Genomic DNA, 7,785 nt, shown 5'->3' with positions numbered 1-7,785 from the left:
GATCCACCTGCCTCAGCTTCCCAAAGTGCTGAGATTACAGGCATGAGCCACGGTGCCTGGCCGCAAGTGCTTATTTTTTGTTTGTCAGAATGCTTACATATCGAGAATGTCAGAATTCTTATTTTTTGTTTGTCAGAATGCTTGCATGTTGTCAGGGAGCTCATCTTTTCTCTTTGGCCGTGAAACCCAGACAAACCTAGCTTTGTCACTTACTGGTGACCTTGGTTAGGTTACTTTTCTTGAGCCTTATTTTCCTCATCTGTGCAATGAGGCTAATAAAACCTATTTTACAGAGATTTTTTGTCAGAATTAGAGATAATAGATAAAAATGTGTTCATACAAATTAGCCACTTAGCAGATGGTTGTGGCAAATATTAAGGAAATTTAATGCTTACTCAGGATGATACAATACAATCACAAGACAACATTTCCAAAAGTCAGTCAGTCTGAAAATATAATGATAACGTAACTGTGGAACATATAGTATCAGCAGAGTTTTACTGGGCAAGTCATTTTTACCAGACACACAATTCGATTTGGATGTTAGAATCTAAACCACATGGTTTTATGGCTAGATCTGGAATACAGGATATGTTATGGACCCTTGCATATATACCTTCAAAGGATATGGAGCTACCTTTGGAAGCAATGTATGATTTAGTCTTTTTTTTTTTGAGATGGAGTCTCACTCTGTTGCCCAGGTTGGAGTGCAGTGGTGCGATCTCAGCTCACTGCAACCTCCACCTCCCGGGTTCAAGAGATTCTCCTGCCTCAGCCTCCTGAGTAGCTGGGATTACAGGCATGCTACCTGGCTAATTTTTATATTTTTAGTAGAGACGGGGTTTTGCCATGTTGCCCAGGCTTATCTTGAACTCCTGACATCAAGTGATCTTCCCGCCTCGGCCACTGAAAGTGCTGGGATTACAGGCATGAGCCACCACGCCCATCAAGATTTAGTCTTGATAGTGTAAAAAAGCCATTATGTAGCATACAACACAGCCTGACCATCTAATGCTCACTCATGGAAAAGCGGTGACTACAAGAGAGTTGGGCAAAGCAAAAACTCTGTCCTTATAAGAAGTTCATTGTTAGATCTAGAAACATCTCACCAGCTTCTGAATTGTACCATGAAAAGAGATTTGTTAAAAGTAGCTCGGTTCATATTCCATGATATTGTAAGTGCCTAGAGTGAATTGTCTAAGAAATGCTCTCTCTGACTCCATCCAGTGCTGACATTTAACGTCTGTGTTCTTGTTTCCTAACATTGATTCTATTTCACATGGTCAAAATGTAATAGACATGTTTTTTCTAAGAGCATGACCCCTACCACAAATTACCACTCCCCTTAAAAATTGCGTCAGCTGGACCAGGGTTGAAGCATTTAGGGAGCATTTGTTGTAAGGCACTGTCACCTACCATTGGTTATGGACCCTAGTTTCACAGATCAGACTCTGTGTGGCTCTACTTTGCATCTCCAGCTTTCATCTCGCCAGGATTTTGCAGCCAGTGTCTATCTCCTATGGCATTTCTTTGCTGCTGCTGTGTGTTCTTTCTCCCTCTGCTGCTCTCTGCCAGCCCTATCTGCTGCCTGATTCATGGAGCAGTGTTGGATACTCAGAAAAGGTTAACTGCATTCGTGTCTTCATGACTGGAGACATGATTTCCACACACTCTGCCCATTGCAGGGATACACTCACTTCCCCAGGCTCCCCTAAAGACTGGGATTTCCCTGGAATGTCACTAGTCGCTGGGGGAGGTATGGCACCCTTAATTGAGGGCAAGGGTGTGTCATGTGACTTCAGCAAATCCTATCACATATATTTTTAGCAAACCAACCATTCTCTTTGAGAAGGAACTTGGGTTAGAAATATTAACACCGAATGAACATTTTAATTTTTGATACCTTCTAAAGAAATATGGTAAGTCCTGATTTTTTTTTTTTTTTTTAGGTTTTCACCTTCAAATAGTGATTTAATTTCTAGGATCACTCAAGATCATACAGTTTTCAGTTAACTTTTTCTCTGTGTCATTAAGTAACTCTACCATGATTGGAGCCAAAAACAAGGACATTTGCTTGACTTCAGACTTAATGATTTAATACTTGATCTAGCCATCCCTATTCACCCTTTATCCGGAGTCTTTAAAGTTGAGTCCTTTTTTGGTATGTTGGACACCCACTGAATATTCTTTTTTTTTGAGACAAAGTTTCACTCTTGTTGCCCAGGCTGGAGTGCAGTGGTGCACTCTCGACTCGCTGCAACTTCCACCTCCTGGGTTCAAGCGATTCTCCTGCCTCAGCCTCCCGAGTGGCTGGGATTACAGGCATCTGCCACCATGCCCAGCTAATTTTTGTATTTTTGGTAAGGACGGGGTTTCACCACGTTGGCCAGGATGGTCTTGAACTCCTGACCTCAGGTGATCCACCCGCCTTGACCTCCCAAAGTGCTGGGATTACAGGTGTGAACCACCGCACCCGGCCACCTACTGGATATTCTACTGTGTGATTCTATTCCCTGTGGTATATGTGTTAGTTTGTGTTCTTCTACGCTACACCCACTCAAACCAAAACAATTTTTTGCTGTTAAGGCTTTTTATATTTATTCAGCCTGCCTTTCTCAATCTTGAAAAATGTAGAAGAAAAAGAACCACATGCTACCACAATATGTAGTCATTTCTTACAAACTTGGGACACTTTGGTAGACTCTGTAAATTCAACAAATAAATATTTATTGGTTCATTCCTTCAATGCAGTACTCTTGCAGTCCTCAAAAATTATGATGTTGATGCATCTATTGATGTTAAAAGAGGTTTTCAATATAATTAATAAGTAAAAAAAATCAGACAGCAAAACACTATGAATACTATCGTAGTATGTTATAAATAGATTGTATGTATATATGTAGATTTATTTCTAGATGTGTATGTACAATATACTCTGTATACTTGGGCATAGGAAAGAGTCTGGGGTCATATAACCGGAATGTTAATAGTGATTATTAGTGGGACTTGTGTGGATTTGTATTGCTTGAGTTTTTCTATTTATCTAATTATTATATAGTAAACAGTTTTATTTTGTTCTCATTTGTCTCATCCACTTTTTTTGACTGTATAGTCCTGTAATTGTTTTTTAATTTAAAACATTTTTGCGGGTACATAGTAGGTGTGTATATGTATGGGGTACATGAGGTGTTTTGATACAGACATGTAAAATAAACACATCATGAAGAATAGAGTATCCATCCCCCCAAGCATTTATCCATTACATTGCAAACACTCCAGTTATTCTCTTTATTTTAAAATGTACAGTTGTTATTGACTACAGTCACCCTGTTGTGTTATCAAATAGTAGATCTTATTTATTGTAACTACTTTTTTTGTACCCATTAACCATCCCTACCACCCCTCCAACACCCTACTACCCTTCCCAGCCTTTGGTAGCCATCCTCCTACTCTCTGTGTCCATGAGCTCAGTACGTTTGATTTTTAGATCCCACAAATAAGTGAGAACATGCTAAGTTTGTCTTTCTGTACCTGGCTTTTTTCACTTAACATAATGATCTCATTCCATCCATGTTGTTACAAATGACTAAATCTCATTCTTTTTTATGGTTGAGTAATATTCCATTGTGTGTATATACCACACTTTCTTTTTTTTTTTTTTTTTTTGTGGCGGAGTCTCACTCTGTCGCCCGGACTGGAGTGCAGTGGCCAGATCTCAGCTCACTGCAAGCTCCGCCTCCTGGGTTTACGCCATTCTCCTGCCTCAGCCTCCCGAGTAGCTGGGACTACAGGTGCCCGCCACCTCGCCCGGCTAATTTTTGTATTTTTTTTTAGTAGAGACGGGATTTCACCGTGTTAGCCAGGATAGTCTTGATCTCCTGACCTCGTGATCCACCCGTCTCGGCCTCCCAAAGTGCTGGGATTACAGGCTTGAGCCACCGCGCCCGGCCAATACCACACTTTCTGTATCCATTCATCTGTTGGTAGACACTTATATTGCTTCCAAATCTTAGATGTTGTAAACAGTGCTGCAACAAACAGAGGAAGTGCAGACTTGTCCTCAATATACTGATTTCCTTTCTTTTGAGTATATACCCAGCAGTAGGATTTCTGGATCTTGTGGCTACTTGTCTCATCTACTTGTGAGGGGTGAGGAAAAAGGGAATACGGTGCAGGTACTCACATTCTGGTAAATTTTTTGTTGTTTTTTGTTTGTTTGTTTGTTTGTTTTGCTCTTGTTGCCCAGGCTGGAGTGCAATGGCATGATCTTGGCTCACTGCAACTTCTGCCTCCCAAGTTCAAGCAATTTTCCTGCCTCAGCCTCCCAAGTAACTGGGAGTACAGGTGCATGCCACCATGCCCAGCTAATTTTGTATTTTTAGTAGAGACAGAGTTTTACCATAGTGGCCAGGTTGGTCTCAAACTCCTGACCTCAGGTGATCCACCCCACTCAGCCTCCCAAAGTGCTGGGATTACAGGAGTGAGCCACCACATCCAGTCACATTCTGGCGAATTATTAAGTCACCAGAATCTCTCCTGTGTCTCTCCTCCATTGTTACAGATATATGAACATGTTGTGCCAAATGGTGATAATGCCTTTTTGTTTTATTCAGTCTCTTCTGTGTACCAAATGCCACCTTAAAAACTAGAAACATTCTATGAAGTCAGTATTGTTATTGCCGTTATACAAATGAGGAAAGGGTTCAGAGAGTTTAAGTGACTGGAACCACACAGCTCCTCTGTGACTGAGCTGAGGCTCAGACTGAGGTCTGACTTTGAAATCCATCTTTGTGGTCTCAAGAATTCGTACTGTAGACATCTTGTCTGTTGTTAGGATGAAAAGGTCAATGCGTGTGAGTGGATTATAAAGTGTTGCTTTAAAATGAAAAAGATACTCAGCGATTTTGTATCTACCGTTTTTCAATGTTTGCATGGTTTTCTGGCAGTTTTTTCAATTGGAGCCTAACCTTTGTCTTTGCAGCCCCACCTAGCCTAGGATAGTCTGACTGCATAGTCAGTGTCACGTTAAATCCTTGTGGACTGCTCTGTGGGACTTGGAGGAGTGCCCTTTAGATTCTGAGAAACTGAGTCTGGGAATCTTCCTGCAGGCTGGTGGGCCGTCCTGAAGAAGCTCTATCCTGCCTTGGTGGCCACATGCAGTCCACGTCCTCTGAGGAAAAGGGCAGGAACGCTGTGGCCTTCCACAGCGCATAGAATGAATCCCAAAGGTTCTGGAATCCTGTGCAGCTTGCCCACAGAACGTCAGGAGCTGGAATAGCTTTGCCTCGCAGCCTCTCTTAAACCCGCAAAGGCGTCTTTAAAATAGTCTCTGGAAATTATTGTTGAGTTGGATCTTGAACTTAGTTCCTTGTGTGGTGTAGATTAAACAGTCTGTTGCCGTCGCTCCCTTATCTCCCTTTGTCTTTCAGGCTTCCTCTGTCCAACATTCACATCATCTCTGTTCTTTCCCACACTTTGTTTGACCCGTCAGTATCTCAGACACCGTGGCTTCCTCACGGGATTACTCAGTCAGCCTGATATGTGGCCTCCAGCGCCCCTCTGCCAAGTCCACATTCCCATGTGAGCCTAATTACATACAAATCACTGCGGGGAGTGAAGCTGTGGGTATACCATTTTGAGAAAGAGCAAAGTGCAGGAATGGGGTACTTTGGTTATTTACTAAGACTTCTTCACAGCCTGGGCAATGTAGCAAGATTCCATCTCTGCAAATAAAGAAAAAACACAACATTTTAATCCAGATGTGGTGGCACATGCCTGTAGTCCCAGCTACTTGGGGGCTAAGGCAGGAGTTTGAGTCTAGGAGTTTGAGGCTGCAGTGAGCTACGATGGCACCCCCATCCATGGTCACTGAATTCCCCCATGAGAGGCACTTTGGAGGGAGGATCCCAGGGTCTCAGCTCAACTACAATCGTACACACGTGAGCAAGTGGCTCAGTCCCCTGGGCCTCAGGGTTTCCAACTATAAAATGGGCATAGATCTATGACAAACCTGGGTGACAAAGCAAGACCCTATCCCAGAAAATGAAACAAGGCTGGGTACAGTGGCTCAAACCTGTAATCCCAACACTTTGGGAGGCCAAGGTGGTAGGAGCACTTGAGGCCAGGAGTTCAAGACCAGCCTGAGCAACATCTCTACAGAAACATTACTTTAAAAAAATACAAAAAAGGCTTCTTCAATAAGCATCATGGTGGGCATGGAGGACATGACATTTTAAAAAAACGCACCTAAAAAATGGATTTCTTGGGCACCACAATATGGACTCTTTGTCACAAGGACCGTACATCTCATGATACATGAATCATGCCTGTGATTGCTTTCTACGTATTGATTGTTCAAAGCTCTGCTTTTAAACTTCGTATAGTCAGCCAAATAATCACGCATCTATTGTTCTTCAGACATTTACTGTGCACCTAATAAAAGCCAAAGTGCTAGGGGCTGGAATTTCTTATCACCTCTAGGCCTGCTCATTTGGACTGATTTAGAAAATGGAGTTATACATGTTTTAAAAAATCTCTTTTTCTCTTCTAGTTTTCCAAAGAAATTAGACCATTTTCTTCGTGAAAAGAAATCGAGCTGCTGTTTTCATAGGGTGAGTGATCCTTTGAATCTTTCCTGTATTTTTACCCACATCAAAATGTTATCCAATTACTATGATGCGCCAAGAAAAAGTGTGTGACGGCATGCATTCTCTATTCTCATGCTTGGAATCAAGGTATTTTTCCTGTTCTTCGACTCTCCCCATCACTGAGTCCTTTGGAGAGGATGGTTTCCCTTGTAGATTTTTTCTGCCATTTCTTTTTGGTGTTCACATGCTTTGCCTCTTGCGAGGTCTTCATCATTGCTATTGACTTGTCCAGCTCGCAAAGAGGAAGTTTCTTTCCCTCAGCAACTGGTGCACAGAAATACAGCTGTGGGCAAGGGGGAACCATCCAGTTTCTTCAAGTGACTGTGATGTCTCTTGAATTCCATGACCAAGAATAATAGGATGTGAGCCCCAGATGAGACCTGAGAGCTTGTCTGTCAAAGGCCCTATGTACAGATGAGGCAGCTGAGACCCAAAGGCTTCACATCACCTTTGTGGGGCTTCATGGAGAGTAGCAGAGCTGGGATTATGACACAGGTGTGTTTGGCTCCTAGCTGTGTGATGTTTGCCCTGCACAAGACTGGTTTTGGAATCTGCAGATTCTTTTTGAGACTGTAGAATTATAGGTAGTTCAACTTAAAGTGGTCTTGGTAATCTAATAATGATCACCCCTAAGGCAAGGGTCAAGACTGATGCTGGTAGACTATTTGACTTTCTCATAATCATAGTTGGCTACTAAGTAAAGGGGTTGGCAGAGTGAGTGTACCCAGAACACTTCTGTTATGGACGTCATCTGAGAAAGCTTATTTTCCTTTGCGCCCTTTCCAAACCACTGCATCTGCAATGCCACGTTGTCACATGCTGAGACTTGGTGGTACATCTGCTTTGCAGCTAGAAGTCACGGTACACCTGCAGGTGTGTGCAGTCCAGCTGCCGACCCACACACCCGACTCGTCGTTGTCTGCACCTGCAGAAGAATGCCTATCAGGGTTCCTATATTGAAGTACAAATTTGACCTACTGTCATAGAGACTTTTGAGAAACATTTATTCTTTTATTTTATTTTATTTATTTGAGACAGAATCTCTCTCTGTCGCCCAGGCTGGAGTGCAGTGGTGCGATCTTGGCTCACTGCAAGCTCCGCCTCCTGGGTTCAGGCCATTCTCCTGCCTCAGCCTCCC

The 7,785-nt window shown here is 42.6% G+C and overlaps 1 protein-coding gene across 2 annotated transcripts in view; it reads left to right on the top strand.

Annotated features, from left to right (window-relative positions):
* ATXN1 (ataxin 1) overlaps positions 1 to 7,785 on the top strand; it is a 454,497-nt gene that overhangs the window by 231,448 nt on the left and 215,264 nt on the right. For both annotated transcript variants that reach the window (XR_001004122.1, XR_001004121.1), the window contains one exon: positions 6,551 to 6,611. The gene's annotated coding sequence lies outside the window, so the exon portion shown is untranslated. The remainder of the gene's footprint in view (positions 1 to 6,550; positions 6,612 to 7,785) is intronic.

The sequence above is a fragment of the Colobus angolensis genome, unplaced genomic scaffold, assembly GCF_000951035.1.
Source record: "Colobus angolensis palliatus isolate OR3802 unplaced genomic scaffold, Cang.pa_1.0 Scaffold6, whole genome shotgun sequence".
Classification (NCBI taxonomy): domain Eukaryota; kingdom Metazoa; phylum Chordata; class Mammalia; order Primates; family Cercopithecidae; genus Colobus; species Colobus angolensis.
This window is presented reverse-complemented; position numbering and strand designations above follow the sequence as displayed.